Raw genomic sequence first — 23,848 nt, forward strand, 5'->3', positions numbered from 1 at the left:
CTGTCCTCATTGCTTCTCTCTCTCCCTTCCCCCCATCTCTGCTGCTCCCCCTCTGGGCTTTCTCAGCACCTGGCCCCACACAGCACTTCCTGGCAGCCAGAGACTGCGCTATCTGCACCTGCGGATGTGGCCTCTCCCCTGATTGCTAAGGAAAGGAAACTTTCCAGGAAATGGCCACAGCTTCTGGGAATCCCTGTGTGGCTGTGAACAGAGTTTGGCTCCTGGCACACAAGGCAACTTAAAAGCTGAGCATCCAGACAGGGGCTTGAACCCTGGACCCTCAGATTAAGAGCCTGATGCTCTACCCACTGAGCTACCTGGGCTTGTTAGGAAACATCTTCACCATTCACCACAAGAGTGAGCAGGCAGGCAAAGTGGGGGCAAAAAAAGTCCCAGGAACCCCTCCTCTTTTTCTGCACAGCCACTGCCTGTCAGCAGGATTCCTCCTCCTCCTCAGGGAGACTAAATCTCCCAACCTAGACAGCCGGTCCATCCACTGCACATCAATCCCCCATGCCTGAGCCTCCCTGCCAAACCCTGCACCTGGCCCATACAATTAAGTCTCACGTCTCGCTGGGGACTCGACTTGTGCCCAGAGTGTCTCAGCCCCCTCAGCAGATGACCTGAGAAACACAGTGTCCGGCTTTTCCAAAGAAGAGCTTAGATCCCCTCATCATGTGGCCTAAAGGATAAGGCATCTCCCTGTGGATCAGATGATTCAGGATTTGAGTCCCCTCGTGGTTGTGCTCACTTTGTGCTGCAAGTCCTGCTCCCTTCAGGGCTGGAACCTCTTCTTGGCCGCTCCGGCCAATGCTCTGGCTTCAGCTAGAGCCCCAGGAAGGAGTTGGGGGTTGGGCTTCACAAAGGCTGGGGCATGAGCCCCAGGTGCTTCCAGTCTCGCCTTTGCCCTTCCTCACTTGCCAAAGAAAATGGGCGGCTCCAATGCCAAAGTGAGCACCCTCAGAGGCCCAGCCCTGCTTTCCTACCTTCTTCTGATGTTGGCCACAGAGCATCAGCAGCTGCCCTGCAGGGGTTTGGCATGGTAGGGAGTCTCTGTGGCTGTCCGCTGGCCACACATAGGCATGGTCCTCCCCTCCTCTTGCCCTGAGTTGCTTTTAAGCCTTCCCTTGGAGCTGTCAGCACCAGCTGCCTCTGCTCTAGGTGCCCAGAGGAGGAGAGGTGCTGGGCTCCTGCCTGCCCAGCCCTGCTTCCTTCAAGCACAGTGGCAACTGCCAGACTTACGGGCACCAGGTAAAGCCATGAGAACCCCAACCCTGAGACACCAGTACCCAGCTCTAGAGCCCTGACCCACCACAGCCAGAAGGGAAAGACTTGTTCTCCTACAACTTGAGACAGGGAAGTTGAGCACTGCGAGCTCCAGGGCTTCACCACAAAGCAACACAAGGTCCCACTGAGATTTGAACTTAGATTGGAGGATTCAGAGTCCTGAGTGCTGCCCATTACACCATGGGACCAGCTCCTGCTGCTTTTTCTGCACATTGGTGACCCTCACGGGACTGGCTCATGTAAGGGACTGTTGGCCCCTTACTAAAACTTAGTGGGGTTTTTGGTTGGCTAGTTCCCAGTCCCAGTAGAAGGGGGAAGGGCCAATGGGAAATCAGGCCCCTGAGACTGACAGTCCCCAGGGCAATGGGGAGAGGCCAAAGCTCCAAGTTAGCCGCACTGACAGGTCAGGCAGTGTAATGAGGGAGTCACCAGGCCAGGGGGTCCCATCCTCCGTGGGAGCTGGAACTGCCTGGGCCAGAGTGGGGCAGAGCTAAGGAGAGAGCAGGAGCCCGAGAAGAGCCGGGGAGCAGAGCTGCTCAGGTGTAGTGCCAAAAATTGCTCCCTGTAGGACTTTGCTACCTGCAGCACTTACTGAGACCTGAGGTTGTTCTTATTTGCTTATTTAGCCTTGTCCTAATTGGCTAAAACTTGACAGTGGTTTCTCTAGCAAAGGCCAGTCCCTGGCCCCTTGGTCCAGACATCCTCATTCACACCAGGCTGGGGTGACCAGATGTCAAAGATGAAATATTGGGATGCGGGGGGCGGAGCAAAAAAAAATAAAAAAGCTGGCGGCAGAGCCAAAAAAAAAGCCGGAGGCTCCCCCCCCCCGGCCAGGCGGCCGTGAGACAGCCCCGGCTCCACCCAACTCTCGGCGCCAATCCCGGATACACCCCCACCTCCCCCATCCCCTCGCTCCTGGGCCCAGCCTGGGCTCCGAGCTCTGCAGCCGAGCCGTGCCCCAGGTCCCTCCTGCAGCTCCCGGGCAAGGGGCGAACCAGGCAGCCGGGCCCAGGCCCTCCCGGCAGGAGCATGTCTGCCCCACGTGTGTCTCCGCCCCCGACCCACATGGGTCCTGCCCGCTCCGCACTGCCCCCAGCCCCACTGCGCTGCCCTGCAGGCTCCGGGGCTGGAGCAGCCTCCGCGCTGCGCTCCCAGCCATGGCCACGGCCCGTGTGCAGACCTGGGAGGGAGGAGGATGCCGCCTGCTTGGGGAAGAGGCAGGGCCAGGGCGGGGATTTGGGGAGGGATCCAATGGGGCAGTGAGGGGGTGGGGCTGGGGGAAGCGCCAGGGCAGGGATTTCGAGAGGGATCCAATGGGGGAAGGAGGGGGCGGAGTCAGGGGGGTGAGTGTCCCTCCGGGCTCTGCCTGTGTGCTGGAGCAGAGGGCAAAATTGTTTGTTTGTCCAGTGTCCCGACCAAACATCGGTCGGGATGCGGGACAAACAAGCAAATATTGAGACAGTCCTGATAAAATCGGGACGTCTGGTCACCCTACATCAGGCTTCAAGTTGAGAATCATTTCCCCTTCCCGCTCTGTGGGAGGGGAGACTTTTAAACGCGCTCTCTGTGCGACTGCACATGGCTAAGCAAAGAGAACAAACCCCCAATCCCCCCTGTGCTTTGGGAGCCAGGTTTGCGGTGGGAATTCTGTAGTTCAGATGATTTCACGCCTGGGCATTGTGATTCTTTACCAGTTTCTCTGGCATTGGGGCAATTTTGTGCTGATGGCTGAGTGGTTAAGGTGTTGGCGTTGAAATCCAATAGGTTTCCCCTGCTCAGGTTTGAATCCAGCTCACAGCAAGGCCTGTGTTTTAGCCAGTGTCTCTCACCCGGGCAATACCTCTGTACAACCCCCTGAGACACACTCAATTCTCTCCCCACCCCAAGTAAATCCTGTTCTGCTCCTTTCATAGAGATCCCTGGGACACCACCTCACACTGTGTCCCTGAGGGGTCAGGCAAACTCTCAGCGCCTGAAGCCTCTGCCACCCACCTGGTGCCCCATAGATCAGCCATAGCCCTCGTTCTGCTCCTCTCTCTAGAGTGTGAAAGGAGCCAAGTCAGTGACTCCATGGGAGCTACGGGGCTGCAGAACCAACAGAGAAAAAGGTGATCAGCTGTTCAGTGGGGTGCAGGAGGGGCTGGCGGGGGATGGGGAGGAGCAGGGAGAGGAAGAGGTGGGGGAGGGAGAGGAATGGTGCAGGAAGGTGCAGGGTGGGACGAGATGGGACAGGGTGGGGGCTTGGGGGAAGGGGTGGAGTGGGGGCAGGGCCTAGGGTGGAAAGAGGGGGCTTTTTCACAGACCCCTCTAGGGCCGGCCCTGAAGGGAAGCACCGACTCTCACAGTGACAATAGAAGTGACCAGCATTGCGGGGGAGGCTGAGGGAGATCCGCACTCAGCAGGTCTCTTCTCTCCCCCACGGTGAGCCAGACACTGCTCTCTCCTGGCTCTCACTCTAGCAGCTGGACGCCAAGGAGCCATTTCCCCACGGGAAGTGCATTGAGAGCCCCTGTGGTGCTGGGGGGTTGGCGCTGCTGCTGCCTCTGGGGCCGGCAGTGGGGCTGATGTCTGCACAGACTCTCAGCTGCCAGGCCGGAGGGGGCACTTGGGACCTTACCAGACTGGCTCAGTGAAGACGGGGGGTTGACAGAGCAATACAGACGCTCTCCAGAGCAGGGAGCAGCAGCCGCCCATGCAGCCAGGCAATGAGCATTTCCCACAGCCTGGAGCCAAGGGGGAGGCGGCAGCTGCTGTTCCAGCTCCTCGGGGACAGACCCTGTCAGCCAACAGCCACTTCTTACTCCCCACAGCTAAGGGCGCCGGGTTCCTCCGGTGGGGGTGTGGAGCAGCCGTTCGTTTTCCTGTTCACACTCCTCTGCGGTGTGAAAATCGGGGAGGGGAGGCAGAAGCCCCACTTCCCTCCCGAAATGACACCCAGTGGGGGAAGCCAGGACAACGGGGTGGGGCGGCAAGTGGTGGCCAGACTCTCACCGCCAGGGTCTAGTCTAGCTCAGGGTCCAGCTCAACTTCCTCCCCGCGCCACTGGCCCCCAGTCCCCTTCCACTACCAGGTCAACCCGGGCACTAGGGCAGGAACGGGGTGAGGCAGCAAGTCAAGCTGAGCAAGGCAGGCAAAAGCGAGTCTTGTCTTCATGGGCTGCTCACAATGACGTCCTTTTTGTGTGCAACTGCTGCAAAAACCTCCTGGGCAGAGAAGCAACAGGCCAAAAAACTACTACACAGCTGCCAAAGTAGCTCAGTTGCGAGAGCGTTATTGTGATGATTTAAAGGTCCCTAGTTCAATCCCAGGCTTTGGCAGGCCCTTTCATCCCTATTTATGCAGGGGTGGATTGTTTTCTGGGAGCCCAGTGGTGCCTGCACCAAGGGTGAGTTCCTGAGCTTGGGCTCTGCAGTAGGAAAAGATACTGTGGGCTTCTGCTCCTAGTTGGCTGCCTGACCTTTAACAATGAGGGATGGGAACTGTCTCTCCTACATGAGTTATTGGTGGACCCAATATGGCAGGAAATGAGTGACGGAGGCTGGCCCTCATGGGGCCCCTGCAGGGCCTGGGGCAAATTGCCCCACTTGCCCCCCCTCTGGGTGGCACTGAAGGTGAGTCTCTCATCTTTGCTCTGCAGTAGGAAAACACAGAAGGGGCTTCTGCCCCTAGTTGGCCCATCTGACCTTTAACAAGGAGAGATGGGAGCTGTCTTTCCCAACATGGCAGGAAGAGAGCAAGGCAGGGTGACCCTCAGGAATGGTGCCAGAGGGCTGCTGGGCAGTAACAGGCAGGAATAGGGGATGAAAACTCCTCTGTGCAGCTGAGCGAGGGCAGTGCCAGGGAAGAGTCATCTGTGAAAATGGCCATGTGGAAGGTGGAACGGATTTGGGGGCCCAGGAGGCAGCACTTGATGTTCATTGCCTTTGAGTAGCTGGACTTAGACAGGGTGGGTGTTCATAAAATGCACATTAACAACTCTAGGGTAGCTTGATGGTGATTGGTGGAAGGGCCCATCTCTCTGGTCCTCCAGGCCAGTGAAGAATGATGGGGTTGGAGTCTTGTTCTTCACATTCATGGTGCGAGTACAGAAGGGGCTGGAGCTCCAACCAGGGGGGGCATTACTGGTGGGCTTTGTGCTCCATGGCACTGGTTATGGCTCTATTAGTGCGTATGGTCCCCAGTTAAGGTGTGAAAGGAAAGTTCTATGGAAGGAACTGGCTCCCTTCCTCTGGACCGCACGGTGTTTGGTGTCAGGGGGGATTTCAATTGTTGCACCGGCCTGAGGACTGCTGGTCCTGTTTTCCCAACTGTCAGAGGAAACTCTTCTATGATGAGCACTACCTGGCGCAGGTCTGTAGTGAGGTCGGCTTAGAGGACGTGTTTCTCCGTAGTGGAACCAGTGGAGGGTGGGTGGTAGCCTCCTATTCCTCTGACCCGAGCTCACACCAGCCGCAGAGGGGATACACCTTTCTGCGGGGACAGGCCAGGAGTCGCACTGACCGGATTTCCGTGAAGGAGAGCACATCGACAGCCCAGTGCAGGGTGGAGCCAATGGACAGTTCGGATCACACAGCTCTCACCGTGTGCTCAATGTGGGCAATTCCCTGACCCAGGGCAGAGGATATTGGAAGCTGAACATCCAGAGCTTGCAAGATAAAGGAGCAGGGGGGCGAGGCCTGGCGGTGTTGGCAGAACGGGAAAGCATCAGAGGGTTCTATGGCAACCAGGGGGATTGATGGGAGTCAGTGAGAGAGGAGTTGGGGGCTTTGTTCCGGTGGCCGGAGAAACACCACAACATTAAAGAAACCAACAGAGCCAAGTCCTGCAGTGTCACCTGTGGGATTTCCACAAGAGCATCCAGGCAGGGGAGCCAGTCAGCGTGTGACTGTATGACCAGGTCAAGCGACAGCTGCCTGAGTTCCAGCAGATGAGGCTGCAGCTGGCCGATATGAGCGGGAGCACCAAGTGAAGGGAGGGGTGGCCTCCCCTGACATTTTTGCAGCCTGCAAGGAATGGAGACAAAGCAGGGGGATGCAGGGACTCAGGGCAGGACCCACGGATCTGATAGTGCAGGACCACAGTCGCTGGAGGAGGAGAGTCCCATGAGAGGAAGCTGCTGGCGGGAAGCAATAAGTGCAGGGTGCAAACGAGCCAAGAGTGACAGGGGTCTAGAAAATAAACTAGCAGCAGGTCCCATGGTGTAATGGGCAGCACTCAGGACTTTGAATCCTGGAATCAGAGTTCAAATCTCAGTGATACCTCCTGGAAATATGCAACTTTGCTGCAAAGCCCTGGAGCTCAATTTGTTTGGCTACCCTCTCTCAGGGTGAACTAGAGTGAGTTTTTTCCCTACTGCTGGGTAACTGATGCCCACTGGAGATAGGTCTTTGGTCTGGCTGGTTCAATGGGCTGGCGGCTATAGGTTGGGGGTCCTAGAACTTAACAGTCTGGCTAGAGATTCCTGCGGGTTGACCATATGGTTGTTTCTCGCTACTTCACCTGATGTCCACAACTTTGGTCCCTGCAGCTGCCACACTCTTCCTCTTGCCCACATGGCACTTGAAGGAAGGAGGGCCAGGGCCAGGCTTCATAGTCAGGGCTAGGCAGGAAGGAGGCAGAGTCCCAGGCTGGAGCCCAGCACCTCTCCTCCTCTGGGCACCTGGAGCAGAGGCGGCTGGTGCTGACAGCTCCAAGGGAAGGCTTAAAAGCCACAGAGCAACCAAGGGCAGGGCAAGAGGAGGGGAGAACCATGCCTATGCGTGGCCAGAAGACAGCCACAAAGACACCCGGCCAGCCTGCTCCCTGCCATGCCGAACCCCCATTGAAGGCCACCCACACACGAGCATTCGTTCTGCGGCCAGCATCACAAGGTGGTTGCAAAGCAGGTGGGGCCTCTGACCGTTCCCACTCCAGGGGCTCCTTTTGGCGGTGGGGCAGGAGACATTTCCCCCAAGAGGCTTTTTCGCAGCTGCTGAGAAGCACAGAAGTACCCGGTGTTTGCTCTTGCGGTGAAAGGGGTTAATACGTTTAGGTGGCCTGGCTAGCTCAGCTGGCAGCACCTCTGGCTCTTACTCTGAAGGCTGAAGTTACAATTCCCTGTTTGGGTGCTTGGGGCTCCTCTTCAACAATACAACACACAATCTGCTTAAGCCCCCGCCCAGTAACCTGGGGAAACTAACCCTGGCCACTGGGTGCCTCTAAGAGGCGATACTTTCCCCACTCACAACCACTGAGTGTAGAAAAGAAACTTTAATAAAAAGGAGGAAAATCACCTTGTATTAACTTGGGAAAACACCACAATCAGGATTCATAACACAACACTATGAGCAAAACACCCACCCCACAGCATGCTGGGCAGTGGCCTTTTGCCTCGGGCTCCTAAATCCAGACACCAGAAGCTCTTTGGATGTGCCCCTCCCTTCACTGCACCTCACCCACAGCTGCTGTCCTGGGTCAATGAAACCCAGAGTTCACCTCTCACCTCCTGGGGGGAAAGCCCCTTTCTCCCTCCGCTGTCTGGCCACATTGCCGGCCACTTGCTGTTCCCCCCTGTCACCGCTCTGCTGGCCACCCTCTCTGCTCTGGAACGTCTTGTGGTCCCACCAGGAGCGGAACAGGCTCCCTAAAAGTAGCGGCCACCAGAGCCCAAACAGTAGCCCCATCCCTGCTACTCAACTCCACCCCCCTACCCCACCCCTTCTCCCCAAGGCCCCGCTCCTATGCTGCCTCCTTCCCCCAGACCCCTCCTCCCGCTCACTGATCTCCGTCCTCTCCCCACCCTCACTCGCCCTTACGGTCATTACAAAGTGGCAAGGCAGAGCCCTCCCATTTTTAAAAGTCCTGGGGTGTTGTTCCCCCTGTTCAGGCACCCCTGGGGCCCTGCACTTCACACAGCTCTCCCTGATTTCAGCTGTTAGTGAGGGAGCCTCACTGCTAGCGCAGACTGGGCAGTTTCTTGCATGAGAGACACTGTCCCAAAGCAGGACTAATGCTTAGAGCTGGTTATCAGTGATTTCAGATCCGTTGGTCTGCAGCAAGACTCTACATTGAGGGTACGTCCATACTACCTGCCCGGGTCGGCGGGTAGCGATCGACTTCTCGGAGTTCGATATATCGTGTGTCATCTAGACGCGATATATCGAACTGCGAACGCACTCCCGTCGACTCCAGAACTCCACCACCGCGAACGGCGGTGGCGGAGTCGACGGGGGAGCCGCGGACTTCGATCCCGCGCCGTGAGGGTGGGTAAGTACTTCGAACTAAGGTACTTCGAGTTCAGCTACGCTATTCGTGTAGCTGAACTTGCATACCTTAGCTCGAACCGCCCCCCCCCCGCCCCAGTGTAGACCAGGCCATAGTCTTAATCAGCTCTGTTATTACACAGGGAAGAACAAAAGGGTCAAATGGTACCTGGAACCCTTAAGAAGAATCCACCCCACCGAGTACAACACTTGTCGCTACCTGCTCTCAGCTCCACTGAGAATGTTTTGGGGGTCACTCCTTGCCTGTATCAACCTAGGGGACTGCGAAAATAACAATTAACAGGTGCTCCAGTGACACAATTGGTTAGCACACAATACTTATAGGGCAGTGCTGAGAGGAGCTATGCTGAGGTTGTGAGTTCAAGCCTCACCTGGAGCACTGGTTTTCATTAACCAAGTGGCTTCACCCCCTTATTTGGCCCTGTGGAATGTAGAATTCCAGCCCTGGGGACACTGAGGGAAGGGAGGAGTCAGAAATGCCCCCTTCAATTATTACCTCCTCTCCAGACCACAGGTCAGAATCTACAATCCTTTCTTCCCCACCAGCCCCTGTGCCAGGATCCCTTAAGCAGAGCCTAGAGTCCACCAGGGCATCTGTACTATTGACAAAGACTAAGTGACAGGGACAAAACACTCAAATCCCGCCTGGTGCGGGGAGCCAGGTTTGCTCTTCAAATTCTGTCGTTGGTACATTTCCAGGTCTGGGAATGTCCCCCAACAGCATTGAATGGGAAGCTGCCTGCAGAACAGTTACACTGCACAGAGCTCCTGTGGAGGAGGGGTGGGAATTAGTAACATTTTGAGGATCGTTTGGGAAATGAGCCTTTGCTGACAAGGTCTGTCTCTGTTCATATTTCGCCTTCAGGTGTTATGCTGAGGGATCTTTAGTACATTTTTGTGAGTTTAATAACTATCTCCTCAACTTTATTTACTCAACTTAAAAATTGGTGTCACTTGATTTTGCATCTCCTGTGAAAATACAACTGACACGTGTGGCTTTCTACAGGGGTCATGATGTTAAAGTTGGGAATTCAGTCTCTGTACTTCTCGGGGAGGGGTGTTGCTTTTTTACAGCAGCCTCACTGCCAGGCACAATGGGCTGTTAGCTGCACCCACGGTTCTTGCCAGGGGCCCCTGCTGAACCCTGGGCGGCTGCACTGCAGTGCTGGGGTGACTCTGCAGGGGGAGAAGCTGCTGTGAAGCAATGTAGAGCAGGTGCAGGAAGGAGACGGGGTCACTATTCACATTCTGAACTGCACAGTTTTCCAAATTTGGGAATAGATTCATAGATTCATAGACTTAAGGTCAGAAGGGACCATTATGATCATCTAGTCTGACCTGCACAACGCAGGCCACAGAATCTCACCCACCCACCCACACCAGTAACAAACCCTAACCTATGTCTGAGTTACTGAAGTCCTCAAATCGTGGCTTAAAGACCTCAAGGTTCAGGGAATCCTTCAGCAAGTGACCCGAGCCCCACACTGCAGAGGAAGGCGAATGTCCGAGAACAATTCTAGGGAAGGTGAATGCAGAGCAATGACACTGGAGATGCCCAGACCTCCAATGGGGGCAGCGTGGAAATTAATAATGGGAAGATCATTTGCAAAATTAGTCATCACTGACAAGATTTGTCTCTGTTCCTATTTCACGCTGTGGTGTTAGTTAGAGGAATCAGGACAGATTGTTACTATATTAATTAAACACTTAATTTTATTTAACCAAGCCAAAAACTCAGTGTCACTTATTTTTTCTCCCTCCTAGCAAGAATGAATTGAATTTCGTGACTTTCTGGAAAGTGCAGTGAGATTAAATGTGGGGAATTCAGTCCCTGTGTTTGTGAGCTGATGTTTTCCTCTCACAGGTCAGTGCCTGCATTGAAATACCAAGAGGGATCTAAGGGCTGGTGTACACTGGGCACTTCACTGGCAGAGCGACGTCTCTCAGGGTGTGACCCCCCCTCCCGAACCCATAGAGTTAAGGTGACCTAAGCCCTTGTTAGATAGTGCTAAAAGAAAGGACAAATTGTTTTGTCCATGTAGCTGTTACAAGGATGGGAAAACCCCTCCAGTCACTGTTTACTCCAAAGTGCTATAGCAGTGCCACAGCAGCGTTTTAAGTGTAGACAGAGTAAAACTAGATCTGGCTCCAGTTCGCACGTGGGATGCTCAGGTACTAAGACTACAACAATAATAGCACAGTGCTTGCGTAGTTGGCAGGATTCAAACCTGCACAGGGAGACCCCAATGGATTTCTAGTCCATCGCCTTAACCACTCGGCCACAGCTACTCAATTTACAGCTGTTTCACTACATCATGATTCTGTTCTCACAGAATTGTAAGTTTAAATTGTTTGCTCTGACCAGCTTCCCCACCACACTCATGGCTGCTCATCAGTGTAAGTGTCCTTGGCTGAACAGCGAGAATTCCTGCCCATTTCCCTTCCGGCTGGAGCATGATTAGAGTGTGTTTGTTTGAATGACATTGCTGTAGATTGTTGTTCATTCCCCACTCTGACAATTCAGACAGTCCCTCTCCCATTCAAATCTCCAGCACATCGTTCCAATAGCAGGGGGCAGGATTTCTCTGGGGCACTGAGGGCTGGTGCGTGAACTCAGCCTTGCATTCCACCCTTGATGTTTCATGGACTAACAACAGCAGCAGAAAGAAAGAGCTGAGCCAACATCTCCCTAGCAGGGATGCAGGTGCCACGTCCCCTCTGTCTGACCATCGCCATTGCAGGAGAGAAGGGGTCACTGGAATCGAATGCCCTGGCTCAGACAAGAGACACAGGAAGATGTTGCTGTTCATGGATCTGTGCAAAGGAAATTTTGTCTATGTGTGAAACAGGTCGGAAATGAAATGTCCACATGGTGGCCCAATGCTCTAGGGAATGTGGGTGAAGGACTCGGGCTGAGAAATGATTTAACAGGGGTTTGTTTCAATGTATTGCCCTGATTAAAATCTATGGCTAAAAGGCAGCCACTGTTGTTAGTACTTGTACCTGTGTAGGGACACCCCAGTGGGTGTCAAGTCCACTGCCTTCACCAGGGGCAGTCGATTATTTTATCAAGATACAAATTTCTTGGCCAAGGTCTAGACTCCAGAGAAAACAATACACTGCTGATAAGAGGAAGTACATCAAAAGATTTTGCAGCCACCATGGGCATAACTATGATGTGTCGTGTTTCACTCTTTATACCTGGCACCACCTCCTTTCCCTTTAGCCTTGTAGTTGACCAAGGGCAAAGCTGAACATCTCCTCAGATACCAGGGAGTGTTTATGTCCATCCCTGCGAGCTACACAGGGGTTTGATGTTGCTGTTTCAGTCCTCTGGCTCTGGCAGGATAAGGAACAATTCAGGCTGTCGCTGAACTGAAGGAGGAAGATCAGTTTTTGACCGGGAGAGGGACGCCTCCTCTTAAAGGGGTTTGTCTGGCTGGCAGTCCTGGTTCCCAGGTCTCGCCCGTGGGGCTCCAGCAGTTTTGGGACCGGGTCACTCCCTTGGCCCCACCGGCTGCCCCCAGGCGCTCCCCCCCAGGGGCCCCATCAGTGCAGCAGAGCTGAGCAGCATCTGTCTGCTCGCTCCAGTGGCTGCCGGCCCCTCCGCATGGCAGGGCAGGGTGGGGCTGTGCTTCTGCGCGCTGCCCCCACCCCGAGCACCTCTGCAGGCAATGGGACGCTTCGGGGGCGGTGTCTGGGGGCAGCAGCACACGGAGGCCCCCCCGCCCCCCCCGCTTTAGAGCCCCAGGTAGCTCTGCATCCCTGACCCCTTCCCAGAGCCTGCACCCGCACCCACTCCCCACATACCTCTTCCCACTCCCAACTCCTTTCCAGATCCTTCACCCCCTTCCCTCACCTCCCCAGCCCCCCAACTCTATCCCACAGCCTGCACCCTCTCCCTCCATGCCCCCAGCCCCAAACTCCCTCCCAGACCCTCCACCCCCTCCCCATCCCACACGCCCCCACCTGCCAGCCCCCACTCACCCGCCCAGAGCCTGCAACCCCACCCCTCTTCCTGTTCCCGCTACCCCCTGCCCCAGCCCAGAGCCTGCACCCAGCACCCAAACTCCATCCCGAGCCTGCACCCCAGAACCCCTCCCCCACCCAAACTCCCTCCCAGAGCCTTAGGCAGCTGAGGGGCAGAGTTTTGGGGGGCGGGTTCTGGGCGGTATGAGTGACATTATTGGCCACTGGGAGGACTGGAGGACTGGCACTGGCCCTAAGGTAAATTGTGGTTGAGACCCTGCCTTAAGGGATTGGAGCAATGCTGGAGAGACTGATGGGCAGGGAGCTGGGGAGCTGTGTGTGCCCCAAGGAGAGTTGTTGTTGTGCTCTGGTGACACAGAGTGGGGGTGGGGAGTTTGTAAGCTGTGGTGTTTGTATAGAAGAGAAAGTTTACTAACCCCCAGGTTAAAAAATGTCCCTGCTCTGGGCTATACATGACACTCTCTGTTGAGAGTATAGCTCAGTGGGTGAATGTTTCCCTACAGGGTAATGGGTTCCTAGCTCCAATCCAAGTGATTCCCTTTAAAAACTTTTTTGAATGAAAATCGATTTCCAGACCCATCTCCAGTATGTTCAGGAGTTCGCTGAATGGGGGCAGGGTGTTTGAAATGAATTTAAACACTCAGCATTTTCCTGTGCAAATGAATAAAGACCTAGCAGAGCTGTCCAGCAGCTGAAATCAGTTCCAGTCCTCGGCGTCTCTAAGAGGGACACTCGGTAGCTGAGGCAGGTGGGACACCTCTGTGGTGAGGACAGGTGAAAAAATGCTGGATTCAATGAAAGCTGAGCCCATAGGAGGGGAAGGTGAACGGCAGCACCACACAGGGTCATAACACTCAGACACGGGGCTTCACTGTCACTGCCCCTGTGTTTTCCATTATTTCTATCCTAAGGAACACACCCTCCCCCTCCCCCCCACACTGTCACACACAACCTTCTCCCCTTGAGCCCCACCCCACCCCCTCTCCCCCCACACGCCATGGGACACAGCCTCTCGGTGACTCACCCAGATGGGGGCTTGTCTCTGCATCTCCCCAACAGGGGAGCAGAGAGCCGAAAGGGCCACAGGAGACCAATGGAGCTAGGCAGGGATAGAAAAGACTTCCCCTCCCTTCCCCTCCCTTCCCAAGAGTCCCATTAATCTCACCCATGAGATATTCCAGCACCAGGTGGGCTCAAAGCACCAACCTTCCCCTCAGCAATGGAAGGGGGAACCAGCTCTATCACATGGAATGAGGCTCCCCACCTCTGCTGCTGCCATCCTGCAGCCTTTAATATGGATTTGTTTTAGCTAATGCAACCCACCCACTCCGCTAATCCATCCATGAAACAGGGAGACAAGCTTCTGAAAGCAGGACTCAGTGGTGCAATGGGTTAGTGCCCAGTACTTACAGGGCAGTGCTGAGTGGAGTCATGCTGAGGTTGTGAGTTCAAACCTCATTTATAGCACTAGTTTCCTTTAAGCAAATGGCTTCTGCTAATCATTTTGCCCTGCAGAAAATACAATTGCAGCTCAGAAGACACCGAGGTCCCCTTGCTTTACAGAGAGCAGGGCAGACTCCACAGATCTACCAGGCTCTGCTCTCCACCAGCCGCCTGTGTCAGGAGGGGTCAGGCAGAGCCCAGAGCACTGCCCCCGACTCCCCCTCAGTCTTTGCTCCCCAAACCACCTGTGTGCTCACCCTCTTCGCTGTGAGACTCAAACCCTGCCTGGCTTTCTGTATGTTGGGGTTTTTTGTTGTCTGTCATGTTGATGTGCATGTGGGTCCTGTGTGATTTTTGTGGATGCCTTGCATAGTTTTGTGTGTGTGTGTATGTGTGTGACTTTTGCATGCAGATTGGTTTTTTGCTAAGTATTCTTTTGGTATGTGGTTTTTGTGCTTTCTTGTTGTGGGCTTTTGCTGTATTTTTTGGTGTGGATTTGTTCTATGTTTTGTGTGGCTTTCCCTTATGCGTATATGGCTCTGTGTGCTGTGTGGGTTTGGTTTTTGTTTATGTCTGTGTGGGCCTGTGCAGTCTGTGATGTTCTCTTTCTCTCTAGTTGTCTCTCTGTTTGTATCTTCATGTGTAAATTCACTGGAACTTTTCAAACTCTCCACAGCTTTGCCAATTTTCACCAGGAATTTTACTCATTAACAAATTCTCACTTGTTCCCTACCAGTTGGTGACCATTGCCCCAGGGGCCTGTCAGTCTCAGGGGCCTGATTTCCCATTGACCCTTCCCCCTTCTATTGGGACTGGGAACTAGCCAACCAAAAAAACCCACTCAGTTTTAGTAAAGGGCCAACAGTCCCTTACACAACCTGGGCCTGTGAGGGAGGGAGAGCGCAGTGGTTTGAGTATTGGACGGCTAAACCCAGGTTTGTGAGCTCAGTCCTTGAGAGGGCCATTTAGGGATCTAGGATAAAAATCTGTCTGTGGATTGGCCCTGCTTTGAGCAGGGGGTTGGACTAGATACCTCCTGAGGTCCCTTCCAAGCCTGGTATTCTATGATAGGGTCACCAATGTTCAGAGAAACTAGCACAAGCTGGTCCCATGGTGTAAGGGTTGGCATGCTGAAATCTGAGTTCAAATCTCAGTGGGACCTTATGGTAAATCCCTGGAGATCCAAGTGCTTTCCTGTCTCCAGCTGTCTAAGAATGAGTTGTTTACCTTGTGCTGAGTGACTCATACCCACTGGAGCCAGGTCTTTGGTTGGAATGGGGTCTAGAAGTGGCTATGGTTTGACTGGGTGTTTGGGATTTCTGATGCCCACAAGTTTGGCCCTTGTGCTTTCTACCACACTTTTCCTCTTGCCCACATGGCGGTTGAAGAAAGTAGTGTCAGGGCCAGGTTTCATAGTCAGGGAAAGGCAGGAGGGAGGCAGAGTCCCAGGCTGAAGCCCAGCACCTCTCCTCCTCTGGGCACCTAGGACAGAGGTGGCTGGTGCTGACAGCTCCAAGGGAAGGCTTAAAAGCCAGAGAGCAACCAAGGGCAGGGCAAGAGGAGGGCAGGACCATGCCTATGCATGGCCAGCAGACAGCCACAGAGACACTCAGCCAGGCTGCTCCCTGCTCCCTGGCATGCCGAACCCCCACTGAAAGCCACCCACAGCCAGCTGCTGATGCTTTGTGGCCAACATCAGAAGACAGTAGGAAAGCAGGGCCAGCCCCCCTGGTGGGGCCTCTGACCGTTCCCACTCCAGGTGCTCACTTTGGCAGTGGGGCAGGAGATTTTACCCCAAGAGGCTTTTCCCCAGCTGGTGAGAAGCAAAGAAACACCCAGGCTCCCATAGGGGCTATGTAGCAAGTACCCTCCAGCACAGGGACAGGCGCACACTTGGAAGAGGGAAACTGCTCCACACGCTAGCCCGGGCAGCCGCCCATTTTCTTTGGCAAGTCAGGAAGGGCAAAGGTGAGACTGGAAGCACCTGGGGCTCATGCTCCAGCCTTTGTGACGCCCAACCCCCAACTCCTTCCCGGGGCTCTAGCTGAAGCCAGAGCATTGGCCTGAGCAGCCAAGAAGAGGCTCCAGCCCTGAAGGGAGCAGGACTTTCAGCACAAAGGTAAAATTGCACACGCACAACCACGAAGGGACTCGAACCCTCAATCGCCTGATTTGAAAGTCAGATGCCTTATCCATTAGGCCACATGATCAAAACTTTTCCAAGCACTTATTTGGAAAAGGCAGACACTGTGTTTCTCAGGTCCTCTACTGAGTGGGGCCGAGACTCTCTGGGCACAAGAAGTCGAGTTCCCAGCGAGATGTGAGACAATTCTCTGCAGCCAGGTGCAGGACTTTGGCAGGGAGGCTCAGGCATGAGGGATTGGGGTGCAGTGGACAGACCAGCTATCTAGGTGCTTAGATTTGGTCTCACTGAGGAGAAGGAGGAATCCTGCTGACAGGCAGTGGCTGTGGAGAAAAAGTGGGATCTCCAGGCTGCTCAGGTCTCCTTCTTCCAGCTCCTCATCTGGCTGAGCTGCTCCACCGGCCTGGACAAGTCCTCTGCATGCTCAGCAAATAGCCCAAGAGCCATTTCTGCCCAAACCTGTGCTGGGGGGTGAGCGTCTGTCTTCCCTGTCCCATCTGCGCTAGAGCAGACCACTAGATCGAGAGAGACAGTCAACAACTATTAAGGCTAAGATTATATAAAGGGGGTCACAGAATCTGTGACTTTCAGAGATCTCAGTGACATTTTCCACCTCAGCCCTGGGGCAGCAAGACTGGAGCTGTTGGCTGGTGGGGGCCCCACAGCTATCAGCCACCAGTGTCAGAAGGGGCTCCCACAGGCCCATGCCACCATGGATGGACCCCACAGCTCCCAGCTACTGTGGGTGGATCACAGAGCTCCCAGCCACGGGGGGTTGTGCCGATCGGGTGTCTGCACTAAGTTTGGCATCAATATGGTGATCCCTGGGAAGCTTGGGGTCCCCAGGTTGCCTAAGGAGGGGTGAACCGGCCCAGGTCGGAAACGGAGCAGGTCAAATCTCCCGTGCTGATCAGTAGTGGGATCGCGCCTGTGAGTAGCCCCTTCAGCTTAGCCTGGGCAAGACAGTGAGACACGGTCTCTTTTTAGACACCCTCCATCCCCCACAGAGACTGTATGGGGGGATGGGAGCACCCATTGTGGGGACCCTGAACTGGTGGGAGGGAGGCACCATGTACCAGGGATCCCGAAACGCGGAACAGGGACACCCACACACCAGGTGTCTTGCAGCAAGAGCTGCAGTCTTGATTTACAAACTGCAAGTGATGGGGAATTTACCACCTCCCTTGCGGAGCTTGTTCCACTAGATAATTAGCCTCACGGTTATAAAATGGTTATTTCCAGTTGGCATTTTCTGACATCGACTACAAGCCCAGGGGGTCTTGTTCAGTGTTTGTCTGGTGAATTAAAGAACACTTTAAATCACATATTCCCCCCTCTGGGAATTTGTAAAATGTATTTAAAACAGTGATTAAATCGCCTCTTAACCTCCAGGCAATGAAATCAATTGAGCTTCTTCAATCTCTCGCTGTAGACAGAAGAGAACATGCACATTTTCCTTGTTTTTAAAGGCAAAAATCCTGATCTTTCCAATGGGATCTTCTGCTTCAACTGTCAGTTTGGGGAAGGATTTGGCTTCCTAGGTTATAATCTCCCGCTCGGTTATAATCTGCAGTCTGAAGGGTCAAATTTAGACGAGGCCATTAGTGCTGCCCCCGTCTGGCCAGAGAGGGGAGCTCACAAGCAGAGTTGAAAGCTGGAGCTGAGAGGGACCTGGCAGGACACGCGGGGCACGAAGCCTCTCACGTGGGATCCTCGCTGTGCAGTAGGAGGCTGCGGGCAGCTGATTGTCAGGGCTCAGGGCTGCACCTGCCATGCTGAGCCGGTGTCTGTGCTAAGCTCGGCATCAATCAGGTGATTCTGGGCAGTTCGGGGTCCCCGGGCTCCCACAGGAGGGTGAAGCAGGTCACCCCTGGAGCAGGTTAAAGCTGCAGGGTGACAGTGGGGTTGCTGCCCCTGTGAACAGCTGCTGTAGCACCGCCTGGGCAGGACAGGGAGAGCCAGCTATACCCCCTCCCCCAGCCTGTATTGGGGGATGGGAGCACTCACACCCTGGGGACCCACCCACCAGAGATCTACTGGGGGGGAGAGTGGCACCCACACACCCAGGATCTTGTAGGGGGGGCAGAGTTACCTGGACACCTGGGCTCCTGGACGGGGGATGGGGGGCACCAAAACATCTGGGATCTTACATGAGAGTAGAGAGGAGCCTGCACCCAGACATGAGACGGGGGCGGGGGAAGCAGGATGATTTCCCAGTTCCAGGCTGTCCCTGTCTGGCCAAGGCACAGAGCTCACAAGCAGAGTTTAAAGCTCCAGTTGCCAAGCAATAAAAGCAGCTGGGCTCCGTGGCTGGTGCCTGTGATCCCAGCGCCTGGGGAGGCTGGCGGATCGCTTGAGCTCAGGAGTTCTAGGCTGCAGGGGGCTGTGCCGATCGGGTGTCCACACTAAGTTCAGCATCAATATGGTGATCCCGGGGAAGCTTGGGGTCTCCAGATTGCCTAAGGAGGGGTGAACCGGCCCAGGTCAGAAATGGAGCAGGTCAAAACTCCCGTGCTGATCAGTAGTGGGATCACACCTGTGAATAGTCCCTGCAGCATAGCCTGGGCAAGACAGTGAGACACAGTCTCTTTTTACACAGACACCCCCCGCAGAGCCTGGAGGGGGGATGGGAGCACCCACATGCTGGGGATTCTGACTTGGGGTGAGGGACGCACCCAAGCAACACGGATCTTGAAAAGGGGAACAGAGACACCCACAGATCCTGGATGGGGGCAGGCAGGGGAAACCACACACTGGAGCTAGTTCATGGGGTGGGGGACAGAGACACCCACCGGAGATCCTGGATGGGAGCACCCACATGATGGGGATCTTGAACTGGGAGGAGGGAAGCACCATGTACCAGAGGTTCTGAAGGGGGAACAGGGACACCCACAGACCAGGTGTCTTGCAGCAAGAGCTGCGGTCTTCATTTACACCCGGCAGTGATGGGGATTTAACCAATTCCTGCACAGAACTTGTTCCACTAGATAATTAGCCTCACGGTTAAAAAATGGTAATTTCCAGTTGGCGTTTTGTGACATTGACTGCAAACCAAGGGGGTCGTGTTCAACCTTTGTCTGGTGAATTAAAGAACCCTTTAAAATCAGATATTCCCCCCTCTGGGAATTTTTAAAACTGTGTATTTAAAATCAGTGACTAAATCCCCTCTTAACCTCCAGTCAATGAAATCAATTGAGCTTCTTCAATCTCTCGCTGTAGACAGAAGAGACCAATGCACATTTTCCTTGTTTTTAAAGGCAAAATTCCTGATCTTTCCACTGGGATCTTCTGCTTCAACTGTCAGTTTGGGGAAGGATTTGGCTTCCTGGGCTATAATCTGCCCGCTGGGTTATAATCTGCGGTTTGAAGGGTCAAATTTAGATGAGGCCGTTAGTGCTGCCCCCGTGTGGCCAGAGAGGGGAGCTCACAAGCAGAGTTGAAAGCTGGAGATGGAACGGACCTGGCTGGACACGTGGGGCACGAAGCCTCTCGCGTGGGACCCTCGAGCTGCAGGCGCCGCTGTCCTGTCAGGTAAGATCCCGGATGTTTCGGTGCCCCCTTTCCCCGCCCAGGTGTCCGGGTACCTCTGCCCCCCATACAGAATCCTGGGTGTGTGGGTGTCCGTCCCTCTGCAGAGGATCCCGGAGTGTGGATGCCCTTGTCCCCCTCTACAAGATCCTGGGTGTGTGGGTGCCACTCTCCCCCCCTAGAAGATCTCTGGTGGGTGGGTGGGTGCCCCTGTTCGCCCTTACAGCATCCCTGGTGCACGGGGGCCTCCCTCCGTCCCAAATCAGGGGCCCCAGGGTGTGAGTGCTCCCATCCCCCGATACAGGCTGGGGGGGGTATAACTGGGTCTCCCTGTCCTGCCCAGGCGGTGCCACAGCAGCTGTTCACAGGGGCAGCAGCCCCACTGTCAACCTGCAGCTTTAACCCACTCCAGGGGTGACCCATGCGGGTCGGGAGTGAGGGGCACCAGCAGAGCTGAGAGTCTGCAGGTCAGGACTGGGATAGCAGGGGCTGCGGGTTGGGAGTGAGGGGCACCGTCAGAGCTGGTTGACGCCTAAGGGGCTGCGGGTCGGGAGTGAGGGGCACCAGCAGCGCAGTAACTGGGGAGCTCAGCGAGGAATCGAGGGGGCTGTGGGTCGGGAGTGAGGGGCACCAGCAGAGCTCTGGGTGTGGAGATCAGGATTAGGATAGGAGGGGCTGCGGGTCAGGAGTGAGGGGCAGCAGCAGAGCTGTGAGTCTGGAGGTCAGGACTGGGATAGGAGGGGCTGCGGGTCGGGAGTGAGGGGCAGCAGCAGAGCTGTGGGTCTGGAGGTCAGGACTGGGATAGCAGGGGCTGCGGGTCGGGAGTGAGGGGCACCGGCAGCGCAGTAACTGGGGAGCTCAGAGAGGAATCCAGGGGGCTGCGGGTCAGAAGTGAGGGGCACCGTCAGAGCTGGTGGACGCCTAAGGGGCTGCGGGTCGGGAGTGAGGGGCACCAGCAGAGCTGTGAGTCTGGAGGTCAGGACTGGGATAGCAGGGGCTGCGGGTCGGGAGGGAGGGGCACCAGCAGAGCTGTGAGTCTGGAGGTCAGGACTGGGATAGTAGGGGCTGCGGGTCGGGAGTGAGGGGCACCGGCAGCGCAGTAACTGGGGAGCTCAGCGAGGAATCCAGGGGGCTGCGGGTCGGGAGTGAGGGGCACCAGCAGAGCTGTGAGTCTGGAGGTCAGGACTGGGATAGCAGGGGCTGCGGGTCGGGAGGGAGGGGCACCGGCAGAGCTGTGAGTCTGGAGGTCAGGACTGGGATAACAGGGGCTGCAGGTCGGGAGTGAGGGGCACCGGCAGAGCTGGTGGGGGAATAGGGGGCTGCGGGTCAGGAGTGAGGGGCACCGTCAGAGCTGGTGGACGCCTAAGGGGCTGCGGGTCGGGAGTGAGGGGCACCAGCAGAGCTGTGAGTCTGGAGGTCAGGATTGGGATAGGAGGGGCTGCGGGTCGGGAGTGAGGGGCACCGGCAGAGCTGTGGGTCTGGAGGTCAGGACTAGGATAGCAGGGGCTGCGGGTTGGGAGTGAGGGGCACCGTCAGTGCTGGGGGGAACCAAGGGGCTGCGGGTCGGGAGTGAGGGGCACCAGCAGAGCTGTGGGGCTGGAGGTCAGCACTGGGATAACATCCAGCCTGATGGTAAGTGATGCCCAGCTGAGCCCATGGCCAGTACGTCCTGCTCCACCCACGGCCGGGCTGGGAGTCAGGACTCCTGGTTCTTCTCCCCAGCTGTGGCAGGGCAGTGCAGGCTAGTGGTTAGAGTGGGGGTTGGGAGCCAGGGTATCCGGGTCCCACCGCTGGCTCTGGGAAGGGAGTGGGGGCCAGTCTTGTGCACCCCCTGGCTTGAAGTGGTTTCCATCCTGTGCAGGGTTTACAGGTTTGTTCACTGGCTCTCAGCACCTCCCACTATACAAATTGTCCCAGTGCCGCGGGGTCTAGTGGTTAGAGCAGGGGAGGCCGGGAGCCAGGCAGGGGCGGTGGGTATAAGGGGCCCGGGGAGGCACCTGGCCTGTGCTCCACCCAGAGGCCCTGCTCCCAAAGGGGTCCTGAGGGGGGCGTGTGGGCGGGGCTGAAGGGGCGTGTGGGCGGGGCTGAAGGGGGAGTGTGGGCGGGGTGGAGGGGCGTGTGGGGGGGGCTTTGGCAGGAGGAGGCTGAGTGGCAGCAGGCCTTGGGGCAGGGCCACAGTCCGGGCCCGCCCAGCCTCCCCAAGGGGAGGAGTCCCAAGCTGCCCATGGAGCCAGGACTCCTGGGTTCTATTCCTGGCTCTCCCACAGACTCCCAATCTGAGCTGGTGCAGCCCATCGCGCCCTCCCTGGTGCCTCAGTTTCCCCCGTGTGAGACGGGTCCCAGTGTGAACGGCTGCAGCGCCGTGGAGAATCTCGTCCCTTCTCCTGGCGGCTCCTTGGTAGCCCTGGGGAAGCAGCCAACTGCTGCAGCCCCTGGCTCCCGTCTGGGCAGCCCGGGGTGGGGGTGGGATCTGGGCAATGGGAGGAAGGAATCCCCCCTTCCCCCACCCCACCCCGGGGACATGGGGGGAGGCTGGTGCTGCGGGGGCAGGGAGTCCTGCAGCCCTCGCAGGGGAGAAGGGGCAGGCTCCCGGCTTGGCTGCTGATGGGGGGGGGGGCACTGGTGGACTGGGGGCTCCCCCCAGCGGGGTGTAGATGGAGCACGGCCTGCTGGGAGCGGACGTCTCCTCTGGATGGGGGAGGGTGACACTGGCCAAATTGTGGAGCCCTGTCCCCAGACAAGGGAGGGGCCTCTCAGCCTTGCCGGCTCGTCTCTCTTTCACCAGGATCGGCCCAGCACCTGGCCTGGCCCAGACCCCCTTCCTCAGCGCCAGCAGCTGCCCAGTGTGGGGCGGGGAGCGGCCGGGGGGTGGGGGCCTCACAAGCCCCCCCCGGGGCGCAGGGATGGGGCACTGGGGGGCAGAGGCTGCGATGGGGGGAGGTGGGTTGGAGAGATGTCAGGGGGTGAAGCTGGGACTCCGGGGGGGAATGGGGCAGGCTGCAGGGAGGAAGTGCGGGGGGGCCACCGAAGGGGAGCTGGGGGGCTGGGAAGCTGCGGGGGGGACACAGCCCGGGGGGGTAGTGGTGACACCGCAGGGGGGGCTGCTCAAGAGGCAGTGGGCTGGGGGGCAGGGCGGGAGCTCGGACACGGGTGGGGGGGTCAGGCTATTGCGGGTCTCCCTGTGAATGGCACCAGACTGCAGGGAACCCCACGGCCGGCAGCCCCCCTGCTGGGGGGTCTGGTCAGTGCAGCCCCCCCCCGCTGCACCCTGCTGGGGGCTCTGGTCACTGCAGCCCCCCCCCCGCTGCACCCTGCTGGGGGCTCTGGTCACTGCAGCCCCCCCCCGATGCACCCTGCTGGGGGCTCGGGTCACTGCAGCACCCCCGATGCACCCTGCTGGGGCTCTGGTCACTGCAGCCCCCGCTGCCCCCTGCTGGGGGCTCTGGTCACTGCAGCCCCCCCCCGCTGCACCCTGCTGGGGGCTCTGGTCACTGCAGCCCCCAACCTCACACTGGAACTGGGCGGGGGGGGGGAAGGTTTCTTCTCGCGCTCCCATTGGTCAGGGCTCTGCCTCCTCTTCCTATTGGCTGTCTCGGGAGAGGCGGAGTTTCCGAGAGGGCGTCACGTGGCCTTGAAGCGTTCGCGAGGCGGCTCCTGAGCAGCCCAAACACCCCCCCGAGCTCCCCCTCCCCCACTGCCGCCCCTCCCCCACCCTGCCCCGCCCCAAACCCCCCCCGAGCTCCCCTCCCCCACGGCCGCCCCTCCCCCTCACTGCCCCCGCCCCCAACCCCGAGCTCCCCTCCCCACTGCCACCCATCGCCCTCTCTGCCCCTGCCCCAACACCCCCGAGCGCCCCCTCCTGGTGCCGCCCATCCCCTCTCTGCCCCGCCCCAAACACCCCCGAGCTCCCCTACCCCAGCGCCGCCCATCCCCTCTGCCCCTACCCCAAACACCTCCCGATCTCCCCCTCCGCAGTGCCGCCCATCTCCTCTTCTGCCCCCGTCCCCAACACACCCAGAGCTCCCCTCCCCAGTGCCGCCTCCCCTCTTCTGCCCCGTCCCCAACACACTGCGAGCTCCCCTCCCCCAGTGCCGCCCATCCCCCTCTCTGCCCTGCCCCCCAACCCCCAGGCTCCCCTCCCCAGTGCCGCCCATCCCCGTCTCTGCCCCACCCCCAAACACCCCGAGCTCCCCTC

At 57.1% G+C, this 23,848-nt stretch overlaps 2 non-coding genes across 2 annotated transcripts; both read right to left on the reverse strand.

The window, feature by feature from the left end:
• Nucleotides 1-250: 250 nt before the first annotated feature.
• Nucleotides 251-323, reverse strand: TRNAK-CUU. Its single transcript has one exon. It is a non-coding gene; the product is annotated as a tRNA-Lys (tRNA).
• A 10,433-nt stretch (nucleotides 324-10,756) lies between these two features.
• On the reverse strand, nucleotides 10,757-10,838 carry TRNAS-AGA. The gene has a single exon. It is a non-coding gene; the product is annotated as a tRNA-Ser (tRNA).
• Nucleotides 10,839-23,848: the final 13,010 nt, after the last annotated feature.

Source organism: Mauremys reevesii, linkage group 12 (assembly GCF_016161935.1).
Source record: "Mauremys reevesii isolate NIE-2019 linkage group 12, ASM1616193v1, whole genome shotgun sequence".
In the NCBI taxonomy this organism is placed as follows: domain Eukaryota; kingdom Metazoa; phylum Chordata; order Testudines; family Geoemydidae; genus Mauremys; species Mauremys reevesii.